Source organism: Muscardinus avellanarius (genome assembly GCF_963383645.1).
Source record: "Muscardinus avellanarius genome assembly, chromosome: 11".
Classification (NCBI taxonomy): domain Eukaryota; kingdom Metazoa; phylum Chordata; class Mammalia; order Rodentia; family Gliridae; genus Muscardinus; species Muscardinus avellanarius.
The window spans coordinates 20,229,249-20,250,999 of NC_137797.1; positions in this window are offsets into that span (position 1 = coordinate 20,229,249).

The window sequence follows — 21,751 nt, forward strand, 5'->3', positions numbered from 1 at the left end:
AGACCGTTCAGATTAGACCTATGTTTGGAAGAAATGAGAGTCTATTTTGCCCAAAGCCTCACACTTTCCTTGGAGGGGTGCCATGGCCGCCCACACTCCCTTGTCTTTTCCAGTTCCTGCAGGGAAACAGAAAGCTACAAGGAGATAGAAAGCAAAAAGAAAGAGAAGGGAGAGGTACGGGAAAGAGTGGAGCATGGACTGAATAGAAAATCTAAAAAGGAAAAGGAAAGATAAATGAAGAAATTGTGGGAAGAAAAGAAAAAAACATCAAACATTTTCATTCAAAGCCATGAGTATCATGAAAATTGTTCCTGACAAGTTCAGGTTAAACACCTGCCATGTGCCAGACGATAAGCAAAGTGTTTCCATATGTTCCCAGGGACCCCTTGAGATGTGGGGTTTGAGAAAGCTGCAGTTTGATTCCTGCAAAGCCTTTATCCTGGGATCCTACACGACACAGATGCTACTAAGAAAGTATATGATCTGTCTCATAGCCGCTTGCCCTGGATATCCCGAAGTGGTAGGGTGGGAGACTGAATAGTGAAAGTCAAAAGAACTGATATACTATCATATCAGCCTATCCTCATTTGAGGACATGCATCACCAATAGATATGCCTAAATGCCAAGTAAAACACATCTTGTGCTTGAGTCTGAACTCGTGGGCTCCCCTGGAGCCTTGCTGGGGCTGGCATCCACTCTTCCCTGAGTTCAGGGTGCATTTAAAACTAAATCCTATGATTGTTTCCTAGGGAGAAAAATGAGCTGTGCTAGTGCTTTTCATGAGTGAATGAGGAACTCTTTCATCAATCCACCCTTTCCCCCAGTCTTCTCTGGCTCCCACTTGCTCCAGGACCAAGGCCAAACCCTTTGTCCTGAAATTCAAGGCCTTCTGCAGGCTGGCTCTAGACAACTTTATCAGCAATGTTTCTCCACCATGAACTATCAATCCATGAGGCTGCTCTGCTCCCTCCCCTCTCCCCAGACACGTGCCTCCTGCCCTTAGACTGGGATCCTTCCAGACTTCCTTCCACCTGGAGACTCTTGCTGCCTCCTCCCACCCTCTTCCAAATCCTGGGTTAAAATATTAAAAAGCTGAAAAGCCCCATTGAAGGCCAGGCTACTTGGGAAGGATTCCAAATCTACAGTGGCCTCTTCCTCTTCTGACCCTCCACTGTGGTGGAGCAGTAAGATACCATCTGGTGGTGTCCCAGGCCCCTGCAGAGGGGATTGTTCTCTCTGTCCTGCTTTGCTTCTAGTTCCCTTTGTACTTCTTGAGGTCCCCTTCCTTTATATCCATTGACATCGACTGATTGTCAATCTCTCCTTACTAGCCCACCTTTTGCCCCTTGTTCTGGGCTAAAAAAGCTAGAATACCAAGCTGTCCCCACCAATCCTAGCAAGGCAGAATCAGTTTCCCCTCTCTTTCTCCTAAGGACTCTGAGGATCTGTGAGGACTTGCTGGGGCATTTATTCATGGATACTTTCTGTCTTTAGCATAGATCATAAGCTCCTGAGTGCAGGGATTTGGGACATCTTTGTTTTCTTCTCATTGTCTAGCATGGAGGAGCTATACAGATGATACTCAATAAATGGTTATGAAATATATTTCTTATGATTATTGTACTTCCCTCTTGTGCCTTTAATACTGGCAAATAGGCTGAATGAAAGTTTAGAGAGCCTTCTGATGAGTAAGCCATTCACACTTTGGGGTGTGAGCCTCACCGCTATTGTGCATGGGCTTCAGTTTCAGATGGTTGTTTCTAGTGTTTACTTAAGGAAATCGGGAGTATTATATCCCTAAGAAAAATGATGAATTTAGGACTATGTTTCCATCAGCATTCTCACTGCTATAATCCTAATGACTTGACCACACAACTTGAAAGAAGGAAGATTTATTTGCTCACAGTTTCTTGGAAATTCTGGGTTCAGTCCATGTGAGGCCAGGGTCTATGGCTCTCTAGGCATGGAGAGAGGGCTCTGCTGCTGATATCATTGAGGACAAAAACAGAGAGCAAGCAAGCAAGGGGATTCAAAGATATCAGCACAATCTCTAAGGCTACCCTCCAGGGACCCACCATCTCCAGCCCCACCCCACCAGCGAAAGTTACCACCCAGTAAATCCATTACCATGGATATATCTACTGATGAGATTACTACCCTCGTGACATAATCCCATCAGCTTTGAACACTAAAATATGAGCTCTTCCGGGTCAGTTCTGTATCTAACTAGAACATATTATTAGAGCTAGGTTCCTCTCAAAGGATAGAAACCAAAAATCAACAGATTCCACCAGAACTGAGAAACGAATCAAGAGAACAAGGCCATACTTTCAGCTTTTAGGGCAACCTGGTGTCTCATCACTGCAGGTGCAAAGGTACATATTACTTGCTTGTGACTCTCTCTACTTCATATCAGCTGCCAGGGGAACCTGGCTTTCTAGTGTGCTAAGTGCATTTCTCAGTCTCTTCAATTTTCTCCCTCACAAGCTGGAAACATTTGCTCACTTTTATAACGCCCAAATTCTGAAACAAAAGCATGTTACCCTTGCTCACTTTCTCTTGCCAGGCTAGAAGTCTTTAGCAAGCCTTCGGGGGCCACCTGTGAGTCAGGTGTTATTGCCAGTGAAGTCAGACACAGCCCAGGAGTGCAGGGGTAGAGTGAGAGGAAACATCATAAGAAATAGGCCTGCCCGAGCCAGTTTCATCCACAGGGCTGCTGCAAGTCCCTTTTTATCAGATGTGTTTATGAAGACAGATGCTTTCATTGCAGGGTAGAAAACATAAAATTTCTAACAGAGTTGGGTAAGCAATATAAATGAGCCAAGCAACTCTGGTGTACGGCAATGGGAAATGGCGACCACAGCAGACAGTTAATGTATGAAGATGCTGCCAGACTTTTCAGCTTTTAAAAAGAAGCTGTAAGTATGGGTTTTAGTGTGAAGTGTCTGAGTTTTAAAATATTGTGCAAGCCAAACCAAACCTATATGTGAGTCATCTTAGGCCTGCAGACTGCTAATGTTCAAACCCTACTTTAAGAATTAATGTACAGGGGCAGTTCTTCTAAAAGTAGTATATATGAACTAGTAATGTATTACTCTAATTTATTTCTTTTCACTATAGTTGTTTGCATAGTAAGCCCCTGGTAGGTATCTACCAGCTGACTTATTAAGATTAGTTATTTTCTTTGGATTGTGTGGAGATTCACATTTGCATTTACGTATTAGAACCCATATTAGAACTTCTTGCCCAAGCTTACATGTTACCATCTCTTCCCAACTAGCAGAAGACAAGGCTGGGCGGGGGGGGGTAGCTTGGGGCTCCATAAAAGGTCACTTTGGGGAGATGATCCCTTGTTAATAACCTTCTCAGGTTTCCTAAAGACCACCCAGGCCCTTGGCTTGAAGATGAAGCCAGAACTAAGTTCCAGCAGGGTAATCAGGAAAAAACAAACCGCATGCCGTGGGAGCCATAGAACATAGATGTTGCAAGTATGGTAGTGGAAGCCAGAATAAATAGGCATGTATATATTCATGGGGAGATAGTAAATGGAGAATGGAGGGCATGTGATCACCAAGTCACCATGTTTGTCGCAGACTGATCAGGTCTTATTGAGAACCCGTGCTATCCAATGACCAGGTTTCCAGAAGCAATGAGTCTTGGCTGCTGCTCCTCATCAAGAATAATGCTCTACAGAGTTACTTTACTATCTCTCCAAGGGAACATGGATGTGACCCAAGGCTATTTTCTACAGAAATATGTGGTTCAAGAAGAATCAGTGTCACATCCATTTGCAAAAAAAAAAAAAGCAAGTAAATAAACATTGTCTTTATACCAAATGATGAGGAAAAGTGAAACCCCATACATGAGCCTTGAGAAATAGAGCCAATGCTAGCTAGACTAGAAATACTGTGACTACGGTATTCTCTCTTCCTTTTAGAATAGTGTGTGTGTGTGTGTGTGTGTGTGTGTGTGTGTGTGTGATATCACATATGCCTATGTGTGTGTGTTTTCTTGAAATAAAATATTTTCATAGGAATAAACACATATTTGGCAAGTGTGCTGCTGAATAAATTATCACAAAATGAACTCATCCGTGTTATCATCACTCAGGTTAAGAAATAGAATAATATCAACACTCTAGGAGCCCCTCCTCCCAGGCATTGTCCTCTCCAACTCTCTAAAAGTAGCCATATCTTGATTTCTAATACCACTAGTTTTGTCTGTATGATGTTCTTCAACATCATGTAAAAGAAATCATAGAGTACATACTCTTTTAAATCAACTTGTTACAATATCTGATTTATTTCCCATCATATGAATATAATGTAATTTTTCCCATTCTACTCTAAATAAAAATCTGATTAATTTCAAGTTTGGGGCCATTACACAAAATTTTGCTATGAAATTCTTCTTCAGATTTTAAGTAGCCTTAGGAAAGCATGAATTTCTATTTGGTCTATACATATAAGAGAAATTCTTGGCTATAGGAAAGATATATTTCAACACGGGTAGATACCATCAAATAATTATCCAAGATGGTTTACCAATTTCTACCAAGGTGTAAGATTGCCTATTCTTTTGCTTTTTGACCACCACTTGGTATTGCCAGACTTTTAACCTTGCCATTCTGATGTGTGTTTTTATACAGCAGTGGGGAAAATAGCAGTTTTTAAAAAAGTTTGTCATAGTATGCAAACACCGGTTAAATGTGGCTTTGGTGTCACTCGGGTAGAGAATCAGTATTTTTAAAATATTTTATTAGAATAGTTTAGATGGCCCATAGAGAAGATACTTGTGTAGCATTTCAAACAAAATCCCATGACATCAAAGGTCATCTATAAAATGAAGCTGGTAACCATTGCCACATGGAGAAGTCAGGCCAAATGAAGTGCCAGCTTTGTAGCAGGTATTTGTCCATTTGGTAGCCATTTGCAATTCACTGTGCCTTAAACAAAGTGGTCCACATAACATTTTTTTATTAACCTCAAGGGTCTTATGGTTGAAGAGAAGGAGACAAACATAAAAATTTGAAAACAGATGAGAGATGATTATCATAAAGGGATCCTTTTGAGAATCTGTATCTAAGAATTTGTATCTAAGCATTAAGAATATTTTAGGGCAGAGCAACTAATATATCTAAGCCCTTAGTTTATAACAGGTACTGGTTTAACATTATCTCATTTCATTTACCCAATTATAAATGAGATGTATACTATCAAAATTATTCCTATTTTACAAACAAAGTAATTGAACTTCATGAAGTTAAGTAAAACTCAACTTTTTTAAGGTCTTTGAATCAAGATTTGAACCAGAGCTTTCCTTTTCTTTCTTTCTTTCTTTCTTTCTTTCTTTCTTTCTTTCTTTCTTTCTTTCTTTTCTTGCACTAGGGATTGAATTCAGGAGCATTCTACCTACAAGCTACACTCCCAGCACTTTTTATTTTTTATTTTGAGAAACAGGGTCTTGCTGGGTTGCTGGGAGTCTTACTAAATTGCTGAGGCTGGCCTTAAACCTGCGATCATTCTGTCTCAGCTTCCCAAGTTCTAGGACTGCAGGCCTGTGACACCAGGCCTGGTTGAGCAAGTACTATTAAGGCTGGTGGTGCTGAAAATTTACAGTTTTCTTCTACTGATTTAAGATTCTTCAAAACTGAGAGAAACCACCATGTCTGGAGTGAATTGGGAGATAGAAAACTTCAGTGATAAGACTATAATTTATTCAGAAGTATAGTGAGAAGAAAATTTGATAGATATTAAATAAAAACATCTTCCTAAAATACTGGCAATATCCTGTGTACATGACTATGCCGCTTTCACAAAGCATGTTCACAAATTCTTATTCAGGGGTTTCATTATGAACTGTAAGTCATTCCTTTATTGAGGGTCTTAATGTCTATAGCTTCTAGTTTAAACATGTGAGGTTGGTATTATCTCCATTTTGAAGACACAGAAAAGAGAAGTTTAGATTTCTAGCATAAGATAATGGGAATAATAGATGGTTTGCTGGAACTTGGACTCCCATCTCCAGAATCTAAGTCTAAGGTCATTTTATCCCTTTAGGAAGCTACTGATGCCAGGGTAACTGACTGTCCTAGTTTGCTCAGAATGGAGGCCTCTCCCAGGGTGCAGGGCTTACAAGAAGGTCCTGGGTAAACCAGGAAAAGCTGACCACTCTATCAGAAACCTCAACATAAGATCTATGCTTGCTGTGAGACACCGTCTCTAGTGCTGAGACAGGCATGTCTCTCGCCAGTTGGAGATCCAATACCCACAGGACGCCCAGCAACATGGTAGCCAGGGTGAGCCTTCCTTCCTCATGCACTGACTGCTTTCCAAAGTTTTCCCTCTATTCACTCCTTTTCTCAGAACTTTCTCCAGTGCGTGTGTGTGTGTGTGTGTGTGTGTGTGTGTGTGTGTGTGTGTGTGTTACCATCATTAGACCAGAGCTTCTCAACTTCAGCGTGCCTAGGAATCACCAGGGGATCTTGTTAAACAGCAGATTCTGATTCAGTGGGGCCGAGGTGAAGTCCAAGACTGCATTTCCAGTAATTTCTCTGATGTGAACACTGCTGGCTCGTCGACCACACATTGTAGAGGGAAGGACACTCATGTTGGAAAAAGAAACAGGAGCCTTTGTCTCGTGCAACATTTAAAGTAGTTGAACCCAAATAAACAGTTGATTTCATTTTCCTCTTGGACGTTCCCCTTGGTGCCTGGGGTAACCTGGATTCAAACCTGCCACCTAGTACTTGGGTCAGCTTCTGCAAGTTACTTAATTTCTCTGAGCTTCAGGTCTCTTACCTGCCAGGTACAGTTGTTATTCTTCTTACATTTTACTGAAAAGAATAAAGATAATACCTATTGAGCATATGCCACATTTCCAAATAAATATACATTACCTTTGTACTCCACAAAAAGACTGATTAGTATTCCTGTTAAAAGTTTCTGTGGAGCCAGGCGTGGTGGTGAACGCTGGTAATCTCAGCATTTGGGAGGCTGAGACAGGAGGATTGTGGTTCGCAGACAGCCTCAACTACTTATTGAGTCCCTCTCCGCAATTTAGTGAGACCCTGTTTTTTGCTTTGTTTTGTTTTTTAGAAAAATAAAGGATTAAAAATAGGGCTGTGGGTGTAGATCGGAGGTAGAATGCCCTTGGGTTCCATTCCCAGTACCACACACACACACACATACAAGTTTCTGTGGGTCAGAAGGATGAAATAGATTCTCACAGTTCACAGGATTGCGAGTCAGGAAAGCTGAAAACGCAACCCATTTCTCAGAGGTATCTGCATCAAAGTCCAGATGACTCAAAGAAATAGATCTGCAAATGGCAGTGAGTCTGGTTTCCTTCATTCATTTATTCAATAAATATGGACCTAGGTACATGGGTGACTGGCAAACATAGAATAAATAAGATAAGGAAATAAGATAAGGGAGGTTCCTGCTGCTCCGAGCTCATCATCTTAGTAGGACTTTAAAAAATGCAGGGGGTGAAGAACTGAGAGAGAGAGGAAGAGGGCCCTCAAATCATATTACAAGGGCTTCCTAAGTCCCAGAAATAACTCCTGCTTCTAATATTGGGGTGTCCTTGCCTAAAAATCCACTGCTTTTGGACCTCCCTGTGGGCTAATTACTGAATGTTCCAATAGAGTAGTCAACAAGCTGACCTTTGCTTTCACAATAGGTCATTAAAAAATGTATTTTAACAGTCCTAAGAAGGGGCCACTTTTAGAAAATACACCTCCTGGGAGCGTACTCTTTTCCCAGCCTCAGCTACAGAACACGTGTATAGGATCCTGTGGGCCCTTTCTGCACATGTTTCCCTAGGCCAATGGCAAGCAGAACTACTTTGGGTGGTAGGTGGGGTGCTGAAGAGAACCTCTCAGCAGGGAGGGCATGATGCCTTCGTACCTCTGCCTCCCCTAGGAGACTGGACAGGTCCGCAGTGCCTTGACAGACCAGCATTGCACGACCCAATTCATGCTTCACTGGCAGCGGCATAAACATCCCAAGGACTCATCCCAGCAAACAGGGAGGATCCGCTTCAAGCTCTAGGACTGCCTAAGGCTTGGCACTCCACAACACAATTCTTCCAGCTGGTTTCAATCCATGTGAGACACTAATGTGTATGTGTGCTCTTGTGTTTGTGCGCCCGCACGAAGGTGCGTCTGCAAATTAAAGAAAACGCACTTGCTCAGCCTGAGAGGTTCATTCCGTCTTCCTTTAATTAAACAGCCATTTCTTAGGGAGGGAGAGCCAATAAATGTCAGAGGAGGCTATAACTTTAGGCAGTCCGAAGAATGAGGGAGGGAGGGAGCTTTTGCAGGACGGAATCTGGATTAGCAAAACACCTGATTAGAAGCGAATTTGTTAAGCTCTTCCTGCCAACTTTCTCATAGATAATGGTAAAGCTGCGGAGCGCTGCCCTGGGACACGAGGGAAACAGGCAGCCGTCGCCTCCTCTAGGCATGACGCACCCTGCAAGTCAGTGGAATCCAAGTAAACAACTGATTTCACTAATCTCGGAGGCATCTCTCTGGTGTCTAATAAGTACAGGCTCCCTCTCCGCATTTGCCTCTCCTCCATGGCTCCCTTATGAAATGTGATGCGAGCTGTAGAGTTGGAAGGGTAAAGGAACTGAGTAAGTGTAATTTATTATCCAGGATTGTTTTCAACCTTTTCCCAATTATACACATTTTCTTTTGGCTTCGGTGGACCTGGGTTTATGAGGCTGTTCTTCTGGTCACTAATGGGCTGAAAAAATGGGCCCCAACTAATACTTCAGGGATGTGTTATTGGCCATTCGTAGTTTGTTTATGGCAATAGCTCTGATGAATGCAGTTAATTAAATGAGAAAACTAATATCAAATCCTGTTTCCCTCATCATCTGCTCTCCTGATCTCCACTGACACCAAGAAAATACAGATTCATTGCATTAGGGAACCAGAAAGCAGTCAGATCAACAGAGGTGGAAGCCCAGACTTGATGGGAGTGCTCTTCTCAGAATTTATTTGGTTTCTATTTCCCCCGCTTGGGAGGCTGGGAGAGGAGAATCGCACAGGTTCAAAGCCAGCCTTGGCTACTTAGTGAGGCTCTCAGCAACTTACTGAGACCCTGTTTCTAAAAAAATTAGAAAATAGGGCTGGGATATAGCCTGGAAGTAGAAAGACCCTAGGTTCCACCTCCAGTACCACAAAAATAAAATAAAATAAAATAAAATTAAATTAAGTTGTACCGAAAAAAAAAAAAAGCAGTGGGCTAGAGGTCACAGGCTCAGTTGTATGGCTGTGGGTGGGAGGCTTGTTTGATGTCTGTAGTCTTTAACAAGTGATTTATCTCTTTATAGTGCAGGTTCCCGATCTATAAATGATAGGTGATGTCTCCTTTACAGATTAGAGCTTCTTTCATTATTCTACCCACTTATGGGTGAGCGAGCATCCTTCCTCAGACATCTCTCAGTGATCTCACTCCTTCTCATGACTTTAGCTCAGCCATCTATACCATAATCTATATTGCCAGCTTTGACTCTTCTCCTAAGTTTTATATGGCCATGATGCCCATTAGACACGTTCTAGGTGGGTCATTTGCTCTGTGCAATTTACAGTCAAAAACGCACCCAGGCTACACTTCAATAAGACCATATATGAACACAGAGAACCACATCTTTTTTTTTTTTTTTTTTTTCCCTGAGGTACCGGGGATGGAACTCAAGGGCATTCTACCTCTGAGCCACACCCCCAGCCCTATCTTTTTTTAAATTCTTTATTTTGAAACAGGGTCTCACTGAGTTGCAAAGAGCCTCACTAAGCAGCTGAGGCTGCTCAGGGACCCGGATCCTTCTGTCTCAGCCTCCCAAATGCTGGGGTTACAAGTGTGCACCGCAATGCCAGGCTAGAAGCACATTTTAAAGAGGACCACACATGTCATAAACGGGGTATAGACTTCGGATCTGAATCTTCTACTTTTAACCTTATGACTTGAGTGAGCCGCTTACATGGGCCAAACTGCTTGAAATGGTGATTGGCAGGCAACTCTGAAGATTGGAAGGAGTATATGGAGAAGTCTTGGCATCTTGGCAGACCACCTAGTATGTCGTGGACTTTCGATAAATATCATTATTTTTATTCTTAAACTCATCTTGGAATTCTTATGATGCCTTTCCTCTCCAATTGTTATTATTTTCTTTGTTGGGTACTGGGGATTGAACCCAGGGGTTTTCTATCTCTGAGCTATACCTCAGTCTTTTTACTTTTTATTCTAAAACAGGGTCTGGCTGAATTGCTGAAGGTCTTACTAAGGTGTAGAGGCCAGGCTTGGACTTGCCGTCCTCCTGACTCGGCTCCCAAAGTAGTGCAGTACAGGCTTGTGCCACTATGTCTGGCTCAGATTATCTCTTATTATACATGCTTTACAAATATAGAACAAAGGAGTATTTTAAAAGTTTACTGTTTATAAACATTCTGGACATGAAGCCTGTTTCCTCATTGAGTTCCACTATTAATTTGAAGATAAATTCATATGGGGACAAAAATAATTTTGAGTTTTCCTAAAATAATAAGAATGCAACCAAGACTTCTTCAGCTCTGAATAGCACTGGCAATATTATAATTAAAATGCTAGTGTCAGCATCCAAGATTTTATCATTCACATAAAAATATATGAAAATTGAAGACACTGTGTTCAAATTGTGGAGAGCAGGGGGCTATGAAAGGTTCTTTCTCTGCATTGGATCTGGGTCATTTTCTTATCAGTCTTAAGTGTTTCAGCTCTGGTGGTTTTATAGCTAATCAAGGTAAAGTTTATGGTCCAACTTTTCTTTTAAAGCTTCCTCAGACCTTTTAAAGTAATGGCCTCTCTTCAGAGACCACATTTATATTTTTGGCTGCAAGATATAATGAAAAAAAAATCTAAAGATCCCTGAGGAGGCAGGTCAAAAAACTCAAAATACATGGCCAAGCCGACTTAAGGGCTGGAAGGCCTGAACCGTTACCAAGCAGGCAAAGGAAAATTTCTCTTCTTACCTGACCTTCTTAGAGTCAGTACTGGGAACAAATGCGTGTCCCAGTGTCGTGCTGGCTTCGCCACTCTTGCTTGCTGTCGTTTTGTCGTGGTTTTAGGACTTTTCTATTTGCAAAAACTCAATTCTTCAGCCTTGACAGTGCAGTGAGAGGGAGCACACTTATTCTGAAACAGACTGTCTGGTGTGTATTGAATGTTGCAAGAGAAATGCTAAACTAAGGAATGGTACTATCATAAATTTTGAGCTATCTCTAGGAAAGCAGAGAAACTATAGATTACCTCCCCCTTTTTTTACAGCAAGATAAACTATGTGAGACCACTTATAGACTCTGGTCACAAGAAAAATGAATGTCAGTCAAAAATAAAAAAGTTAAAAAAGAAGGAAAAGCACTCAAGGAAACTTGTACTATAAATCTCCTGTTTCTCGGTTGTGTGTGTGTGTGTGTGTGTGTGTGTGAGTGTGTGTGTGTGTGTTTGTGTGTGTGTGTGTGTGTGTGTGTGTGTGTGTGTGTGTGTGTGTGTGTTTTGCAAGGGATTGAACCCAGGGTATCATGCATGCAAAGCAAAAGCTCAACAACTAAGCTAATTGTCCAGTCCTGTTTTCTTTTTTTTTTTTTTTACACAGGTATAATTACTAGTACTTTTATTTTTTTTATCTGGAAGGAGATAGCCAAAAAGCAACTGTATATTATAAAAGTGAAGGTTCTCTCACCCTGACACCCTGAATTCTATTTCCTCTGCTTCTTTTATTCAGCAGTGATACTAGCGTTTATTCTTCTACATTCTGTAACATTGGTCCTTGAGTGGCATAGGAAGTGGTGTGTGTGCGTGTGCGTGTGTGTGTGTGTGTGTGTGTGTGTGTGTGTGTGTGTGTGTGTGTGAAAATCACCCAGGCGATAAATAATCATTTTTACATTAGTTGGAAAATAAGTGGTGAATACAGCAATTTCTCTTCGTGTCAGAACATGCAACTCCACAGGACACTGGGCAAACCTCACTTTTTCACTACACTTGAGAACGTCCGTCCAACGTGAGATAACCAGAATCAACAATTTAATTTTGCAATTAGCAAAATGGAAAAAAATAAATAAACCTGGCAGGGCAGGAGTCAAAGCCAAAGGTTACATGAGGACCCAGGTCTCTGGTATTTATGTACCTAAATGTTCTCAGTAGGCTTATGTTGAACTAAGCCCGATTTGTTGACAAAGATAATGTAGGGCCAAAGTTCCAACTTGCATGGCATGGTCATCATGGGTGAGCATGGGAATCCGGGGCAAGAGAGGTGTTCACTATAAGGCAGAAGACGGCAAGCAGTCTTTTCAGTGTTATTTATGTTTTGTCCACAAGATGGTAGCGCGCACTTTCCATTTAATATAAAGCTGGCCCCCCCATGTTCCCGATTTCCCGTAAATTAGAGAATGATTAGTGTTGAATCTAGGCCAGCCAGTCTGGATAACATTCAGTTTTTTTCACTGTGATGAATTGTTGATTGGGAGTATATTCAGGACTGTTATATCAAGGTGGGGATTCATTTGAAATGAAGAAAACCCACCAATGCATCGCATTCCAGCTTCTTACAGGGAATTTGAGAAGTGGGAATACTTTGGACATCTAAAAACCACACACCAAGGATCACATACTGCCATTTTTCAAAAACACTACCTTAGTACATCATGCAAAAGACATTCAGGATGTCAAGTTCAATTAATCTTGGGTGAAATTTTGCACAGTAACAAAATTCCTTCCATAAAACCAGTTCAAATGGGTTATAGGTGTTTCCCCCTCAAATCTGGGAAGAAAGAGCTTAGATACTATGAAATGTCCATGAACTGAAGGACAGGGTGGGCAGCATCTAAAAGCTGGCCTGCTCTTCTGTCTGCCCTGTGCCTCTCCCCTTCATCCAGCCCCACGCCACAGGAGACAAGACACAGATGGGAAAGACATCTGGCTTCATCTGCCTCTGCCGACCCCAGGGTCTTCTTTGAGGTTCAGGTCTCAGGTTCACTTCATCTATGTTTCTTAACTCTTTTTAAAATGAGAGGCTCAAGTGGGATTTCCTTTCATCTTACAATATTATTTTCAAATTAAATTAGGGCTAATGTCCTGTATTGAAATCACAAAAGCAAAGCTCAGGGGCATTGAAGTGACTTCTTATTTGATTGTCCAGAAAAGTTGAGCTGTCCACCTGGGAATGGGAGAGGCAGATGATCCAGGAGCAGAAAATGGGATGTGAGACTGGCAGAGGGATTGGAGGGAAAGCCCTGCTGCCTTCACTCTGGGGTCTCCTTTCCAGGGAGACTTTGGAATGAGGTCAAAACGCCTGAACCCTGCACAGTCGAGCCCCATCCTAGTTGTTTGTCCTTATGCCCAGTACGCATCTTCTCATACAGCCTTTGCAATGTGGCCTCCGTGTGTCTTTTGTTGCTGTGTCTTCACTCTTGGGCCTTTTGTTTTGCATTCTTTTGGGTTCCAGCACCTTTGCCCTAAATCAGAAACTCCCAAACTCCAGTTGATTTAGGGAACTTCACGCATCAAACCTTTTTATGAAGCAATGCAAATGGTGCATGGGGTCAATTATTTTCTCTTCAAGACATAAAATCGGGTCATGGTGATGCACGCCTGTAATCTCAGTATTTGGAAGGCTAAGACAAGAGGATTGCAGGTTCGAGGCCAGCCTCAGAAACCTAGCAAGACCCTGTCTTAAAACAAAAAATAAAAAGGGTTGGGGATGAGGCCCAAAGGTAGAATGCCCCTGGGTTCAATCCCTAGTACCATACACACACATATAAGACACACGGCATAAGAAAAAGTAAAGTGATGATCAAAAGGGAGAGAAAGAAAAAAAGGTACTAAGGTACTTTAAGACATTGTCCTGAACAATTTGGAATCTATCCTTGATTTGCTTTCCAAGGAAATGGGGGATCCCTCTTCTAGGTCAAGACCTCTCATCATTATATTTGCCTAATTGTATGACAAATTCAGTAGAACTTGATGGAGTTTTTTTTGTTCCTCTTATTCCTGATAACAGTTTACTATAGACAATCCCTTGAATTACAGATAATGGGTTTAATATGAGTAAGAGGAGTGTATCTTCAAATGCTCCACTCCAAAACCTCTGGAAACCCTGAGTTTGCCTGTTTGGAGGGTTGTAAGGATTAGCTCATGTCAAGGTGACATTGGGATGCTGAAGGAATATGTACAAGGGGATGGGGAAACTGGCAATAAGGGAGCAAAGAGAGAGGTGAACTGAGAGAAAAGAGCTTTAGAGATCATCACTGACTCAGTGAATGGGCTGGAATGAAGGCCTCTGGTGAACATGCCCAGGAGTTCCTGTGTTTTTGTGTTTTAATAACAAGTTTTTTTTTTCTTCTGGAAATGTGCCCTGTCTCCTTGTCTTTGTAGACAGTGTTGGAAGAAACAGGATCATAGCTCTTCAGGATAACATCAAGTGGTTTGAAAAGCTCTTCCGGGTTTTGAAGCACTCCTCAGCCCTCACGCTCGGTCAATTCATCTATCATCTCTCTCTTTCTCTCTCTAAATTATATTTTACATATTGTTTATAAACTGTTATTTTCACTTAATTTATCATATACCTCTTTCATATGATTTGGTAATTATTTTTCTAAAATACAATCTTTCATAGCTGCATGACATTCTAGGGCATGGAAGCACTGTTTTATGGCATTCTCTCATGATTGGGCATCATTTGATTGAAGCTGTCTAAAGACAGATTGTCATCTCAAAGACTTTGCATCCCTTGCTCATGGAGAAGGGGAAATACAGGCTGGACTTCATGCATTGAGGTTGGACATTAGCCCTGGGTACATGGTTAAGCCAGACCTTTAAAGTCTCAGCCTGAGATTTCAGTAGCCTGAACCAGTTCCCCATCTTTCACGCCAGAGTGCTACAAGCAGAAAAAAAAAAATTAAAAATGCAGGCAAGTAACAGGATTGTAAGCTGGTGTTCTGCCTTCTAAAACTGTGGACTTTTTCTCATTGGAAAGAGGGTCCTGATTTCATACTCAGAAGGACAGCATGTGCTTGCCCCTAGAGTCACCTATGAAGGCAAGTATTGACTGACCTAAGCCCACACAAAAATTTATGTGTGAAAGGGATACGCTCTAGGCCAACACTTAAAAGTCACTGACGTTCTGGGTCTCACACCCTTCCTCCATGTGGTGGACGTGAAGAAAACATTCCATTCTTAATGAACTGTGGAATCCCTTGGGAGGCTGCACAGCCCAAAGACAGCCCAAGGGTCTGGGATTTTGACCGGTACCTGGACACAAACACTTGCAAGCATATGTACAAGGGTTTTGTGTATGTGTGCTACTTGGAAGCTAGAGTAGATTCAAAATCCTATTGCTATTATAATTGCTATTATGATTTGAAGTCCTCATTTCCTCTTTCATCCCAAACTTGGTCTTTTGTAATAAAAAATAAATTTCATTTTGTAGGGCTTACAAATAGGAAATCAATAGATTCCCATCTGAATAGCTGCCTGCTGCTTTTCTGCACTGTGCTGCAGTGAGGAAGAGAAACAATGTGGAAAGCTGCAGGCTGGCATACAGGGCTATGTGAACTCTCCCAGAACAGCAAGGTCTGGAAGAAAGTAGGAGTAAGAATGAGCCATAATGAGGCTCCTGCTACCACCCCATCTGTTAAATCTGAGCTCAGGTTCAAACAAATATTTACTGAGTACCTATGTTAGGAACTAAAGAATAATGGTCAAAAGTAAGTTGATTTACCCATCTTTTAAGTCTTTCTTATAAATCTGTATGCTTGCCGGGCACTATAATGGGCATGGGGGAGATGATCATGAAGAAAATAAATGAAAGATCTCTGCTTTCATGGACCTTCCAATCTAGCAGATGCTAAAGAGATTACATTCAAAAGAATCTAGCATTATAAGAAACCATGTCATCATTCCATTCTCTTTTTTACCCAAATTCTGAATTACCTGAGGAAGAAAGACAGAAATCAGAATGGTGGGAATCAAGTGCAGGATTTATGACAGAAAATTAGAGCCACTCAGCTTACTTAGCTGAGCGGGCTTTCTGGTATGCGTCTGAATGGATTTTCTCCATAAACCTTCAAGCCCCCTTCACAGGGGACTAGTTTAATCATCTGGCCTAACATTTCTATAAGGCAGACAGAGCCAAAAATCATTAAAGTTTTCTATAACAGCATCCACTGCCACAGAATCCATGCCCAGTGGCCCCTTCCCCTGTCTGAACAGAGGTAGAACAAGATGGTGGTTCAGCTGGTCCCTCCACTGAGGGGGGAGCCCACATCCCTGAATATTCTCAGTTGGTTTAGTTTGTTCTCTAGAACAAAAAGCTGGGATGGGATAAGAGGTCAGATTGTTATTCTAGTGGAGGTCCCTCCATATAGAGTCAAAAAGTGAGGGTTAAAGACTCTGCTTATAATTACAGTGAGGGCTTCAAAAAAGGAAGCCTAGGAAATTGTAAGAGAACCTAATACAGGGACCTAACTTATTCCAGGGCTGGGGTATGAGCCATGTTATGATTCCTGTTCTCAGGTAATTTGCAGGTATACCATAAACAGAGTGTAGAAGCCCAAAGGGAATACAGGCTGGTGATGACCCTGCACAGCTGTGGATGTACACACATCCCACACAGTCACAGGTGCACACACGTCTTGCAATGCACATTGCACATAGTTGTGTGCATTGACTATGCAGTGTAACACACATGTGCAATGGCTATAAAAGTTGCAACATGCATGTGCGTGCTCATGCTGATGTGGATGGGCACCATTTTGCTCAGAACTCAGAACCTTATATAAAGGTCAGGTCTAGAAATTAAGTGGCTGTATGATGTTTGTTCTCCTCCAGATGGTAGCTGTACATGTTTTCTTTATCTTGGGGAATCTCACCACCTGCAATCACAGCTGGTCCCTGACTGGGCTCCTGACAAGGAGTCATCATAAAAAAAAAGAATAATTCTATCCTAGCAACATAAGTTAGAAACAGAAGGAATATAGAGATGGTGTGGTAATTAATGTTAGACTGCCATTTTTTCTATTCATTTACCTCTTACTCCTATTTTGTATAGTCAGATGGACATGTTGGCTCATGCCTGTAATCTCAGTACTGAGAAAGGAGGATCACAGGTTCAAGGCTAGTCTCAACAAATTAGTGAGACTGTTTCAAAAAAAGGGAGTGATGTAGCTCAGCGGTAGAATCCTCAGAACCAAAACAATAAAGAGAGAGATATAGATAGATATAGATATAGATATAGATATAGATATAGATATAGATATATAGCCGGGCATGGTGGCGCACACTTGTAATCCCTGCGCTTGGGAGGCAGAGACAGGAGGATAGTGCAGGTTCGATGCCAGCCACGTGCGCTGGCTTAGGAGACCCTGTTTCCAATAAAAATGTAAAAATAGGTCTGGGAGTGTAGCCCGGAGGTAGAAGGGCTTCCAGGAACCCCAGTACCACCAGAGAGAGAGAGAGAGAGAGAGAGAGAGAGAGAGAGAGAGAGAGAGAGAGAGAGAGAAGAGAGAGAGAGAGTGAGTCATGTATAAGCATTTCTCTACAATTTCATTATGAGAATAAATAAATTATACAGTAACAATTTCAGTCATATTAAGAACAATTTCCAAGACTGGGTGTTTGAGGTTTTCTTTTTGTTTTGGTTTGTATTTTGCTATTAAATCTGTTAGCTGTCTAAGAAACTATCTGATCAACTGAGTTTTATGACCTCATGTAAACAAAACTTCCAATCTATCCAGAAGTTCAAAGACATCTGAAAATACTTTTAAAAAGCTGCTTTTTATGATAAAATTAGTGTATATTCGGTAAATACTTTAGAAAATGCAGAAACATCTCTCCACTCAAACTCAGCCATGGGTATAACTTTGATCTACCACTTCCCTTGCTTTTATTTTTTTACCTCTACATAGTATTTATTTATTTATTTATTTATTTATTTATTTATTTATTTATTAGTGGTTTTGTTTTGAATGCATAGCCAACTCTCAATTATCTGCAATGGATTAACTAATTTGTGGATGGGTCATCCTGAAATGTAAAGCAAGCAATTTGTGAGAAACGACTGAAGCTATTACAAATTGGTTAAAACCTTCATTCAACTGATATCTATTAAATACTTACTAAGTGCCAAGCATGCTTCTGTGAGCTGGGAAAACAGAGATGCACATGAAGACATGATTTTCATTCCCACTCAGCTTGTTTCTCATCCCTGTGTTAAAAGGCATTTATTGTTGGAACTGCCCGGCAGCCAGAAGTCTACAGTCAAGTCATGAAGCTAGTCCTCCTCTCTCACCTTCTAGGAGAGGAGCCATTCCTGAGTCCTCTCTGCATCCTAACCCCAACCCCTTGACTCTAGCCAAACCTGGGTTGGTGAACCAGCAAAAGAAATTCCTGTAACAGCTCGAAATTTTATAAATTCAAGACCAGAGAAGGAGGGCTGAAGTGAGAAAGATAAAGGGAGCATACCTCAATTTCTGTCCTGTAATTAAAGAAAGCCGAAGAATAGGTCCCACTATTTAATCAGTTAACATTTTGGCCAGTTCCATTCAAGCAATTAATATGACTTGATTTTATTCATTTTATAATTTCTAGGATTTCAGATAGTATGTATATAATAGTAACTGGGTTTCTAAATAAAGAATGAAATTTTAACTAAATAAATTTGCTTTCCATAATCTTTGACTAGTATAGTTTTAGCCCAAATTTTAGGGTTAGGTTAGAGATCCATAGCTAAGGCATTTTGGGAGTTGGTAACACTAATAATTGTTGAAAAAGGTTTTTTTAATTACTTAATATTATTGTAATTATTGAAGATTGTGCTAAGATCTCTTTATAAATAATTTCAAAAGTACTGCTAAAATTATTTCTAGTTCAGAGATAATACAGGCTTTTTATTTATTTATTTATTTTTGGAATGTGAAAATTCTCTCTATTTATATTGATAATTTTGTCATTGACAAAGCTTTTGTACTAGCCAGGATAAAAGTACAAATGTGAGGATACATGTGTCCATTGCTATGGCAAATGGTTTTCCCCTAAATTGATTTTCCAAATGTAATACAGGCTTTTTAAAAAGCAATTTTAGAAAATAAAAATATAATGGTGTTGTCAGTGAAATGGAAGTTATTTTTATTACATGTTTACTATTTTCAAGTGAAAATGTCAATATTTTGGGCTTTGATGGCTAAAAGCATGTATAAAATTTGTGTTGAATCTACGGATCTTAGAGTAAAGAGAACAAGAAGTCTTCACCCTCTTCTCCCAAAAACTATAATTTATCAGGGTGACCCAGGGAGTCCCAGATGAGCCCCAGAGGTAAAAAAATAGTGGAAAATATAAGGAGTCCAGATTAAAACACTTTTGGGGTGACATGTCTCCTCCTCGACTATCAAGCAAGATGTATTTTTTCTGATGTATAAATAAATTCATAATTATACATTATAGTTGCATTTTTTGTATAAACTTAAAGTGGAATTATATAATTGAATTAAATTGGTTAATACTTCATATGTATATATGCATATAATTTTACTAAGAATTTTATTAAAAATTTTATTCTTTATATAGTAATCCATTTATTATCATATACATACTATATGAAATCCTAAAAATTATAAAATAGATAAAAATCAAGTCATATTAATTAATGTATATATGTTTCTATATTTATGAGAAGTTAGTTCATAGTTTTACTATAGTACTTTATCAATTCTGGATATCCGATTTGTGAGAATTAACATGTCAATTAGAAAACTTTCCATTTTTTGCATGTCTAGAATTTTAAACAATCATAGATATATTTTCTATTTAAAAGTTTAAAAGGAAAAAGGAAGACTGAGGAAGAAAATATGTCAAATATCCTTTGGCAATATATAAAGGTATATGCAGCACGTATGGGGAAGGAAGAATGGGTATAGGGGTGGCATGCGAGGAAGAACACCAAGAACTGTGTGCATGTATCTTATTGAACTTCAAGGCAATAATAAAAGTATTTTTAAATAGTTTAAAAGAACTTATCAATAAAGTCATTTGGTCTTTGAGGCTCTTTGATAATTTTTCAAAATTATTATAGATATGAATATTTTTTGGTCTTTTCACATCTCTTTGAATTAATTTGTTAATTGATACTTTTACAGAAAATGTGTGTATAATTCATTGACATGTCTAATTATAACTTCTATTTAATTTTATTTAAAATAGCTGTTTAAAATAATCATTTAATCAACTCACTGTTTGACCTCTATTTTTACCTGTAGCACTTTACATTACATTTAACTTACAATTAAATTTTAAGTTTTGACACATCTCTCAGTCACTCGACATAAAATTGAGAATTTTAAAGGAGAAGTATATACAGATGATATATTTTATAAACCCTTTTATAAACAAGGTTTATTTTATAAACCCTTTTATGAACAAGGATTTATGAAATATTTTCCATTACTTCTTATGTGAATTATGACTTCATCATGAATAAAATTATGTATTTCATCTTTACTCTCAAGTATTTAGTGACATTATCTCATGCACTGATGTTATTTCATGCCCAAAAGCAGAAGCCAAAGACTTTTGTAGATATGTAGGGGTGGCAGATCCACCTGTTGCCCATCCATACACACTCTTCTTTATGACTAATTAAACCCTGACTGAATCGAGTGTAGAAATCCTCTCAGCTAAACCTAGATTTCTCAACTATCTTGCAGAGAGATTTGCCATGTATCATGGTTCTGGCCAATGAATTAATTTTAGGTGGAAGCTATTGAGGGGGAGTTCCTCAGAAAGACCCTCAAAGGAGAAAGGATCAAGAAATCTGCTTTCCTTTTTGTCTCTACTCGTCTTCTGCCTGGACACAATGGCAGAAGTTGTGGTGGCCATTTTGAGAGAATCACCTTAATAAAATAAATCTCCTCCATTGAATGATACTGTAGGCCCTCTATTGCTCAGAGTTGCCTCTACAGACATTTTTATAGTGAGAAAAATAAACCTTATCTTCTTTAGCAATCACTACATGGGTTTTTCTGTTTGGGGTAGCCAAATCATTCCATCACTGGTTCATTAATTTTATTGCCATGATCCTTGACAGATTGTTATTTACACTTGTATTTTTTTTAAATAGTCACGATCTTTGAGCATGCTATCTTTGTTTACTTGGAATTTGGTAGACCTTTTGGAGCGATGTGATGTGCTGAAGACTATTTCTAGGCAAAGTTTTTCTTATTTTTAGTTTAACCTCTGTTCTCTGCCTTCATGTCTGTCATCATTTTTTTTAAGAGCATAATTAGAGTCCAGACATTAGCACAGCTGCTAGCCAGTTTCTAGTAGGCACTGGCCCAGGACTATTATTTAGTTCATGTTGAGTTGTTTGGATTAATGCTGCTTCTGTACCTAGCTTAAGTTTGGCCCAAAGGTTTCTCTAGTACACAGTGAACTGCAACCTAACATGATTTGTAAACAGACTGCAACCTACTCTTGCAGAAAATAGTGAGTTTCGGTCAATCACAAATGGCCAAATGTTCAAACTCTATTCAAATAACACGGATATGTGGTTGCAACCAAATGGGGACTTTTACTGTATGCAATTCCTTTTTCCTGTATCACTTCCTTTTCTCTAGCTATAAATATAACCAACCCCCTTGGTAAGGCAGAACATTTTGAACAGTTTTGGGTCTAGACTGTTATCTGATTCTAGACTCTCATACTAAGAAAATTA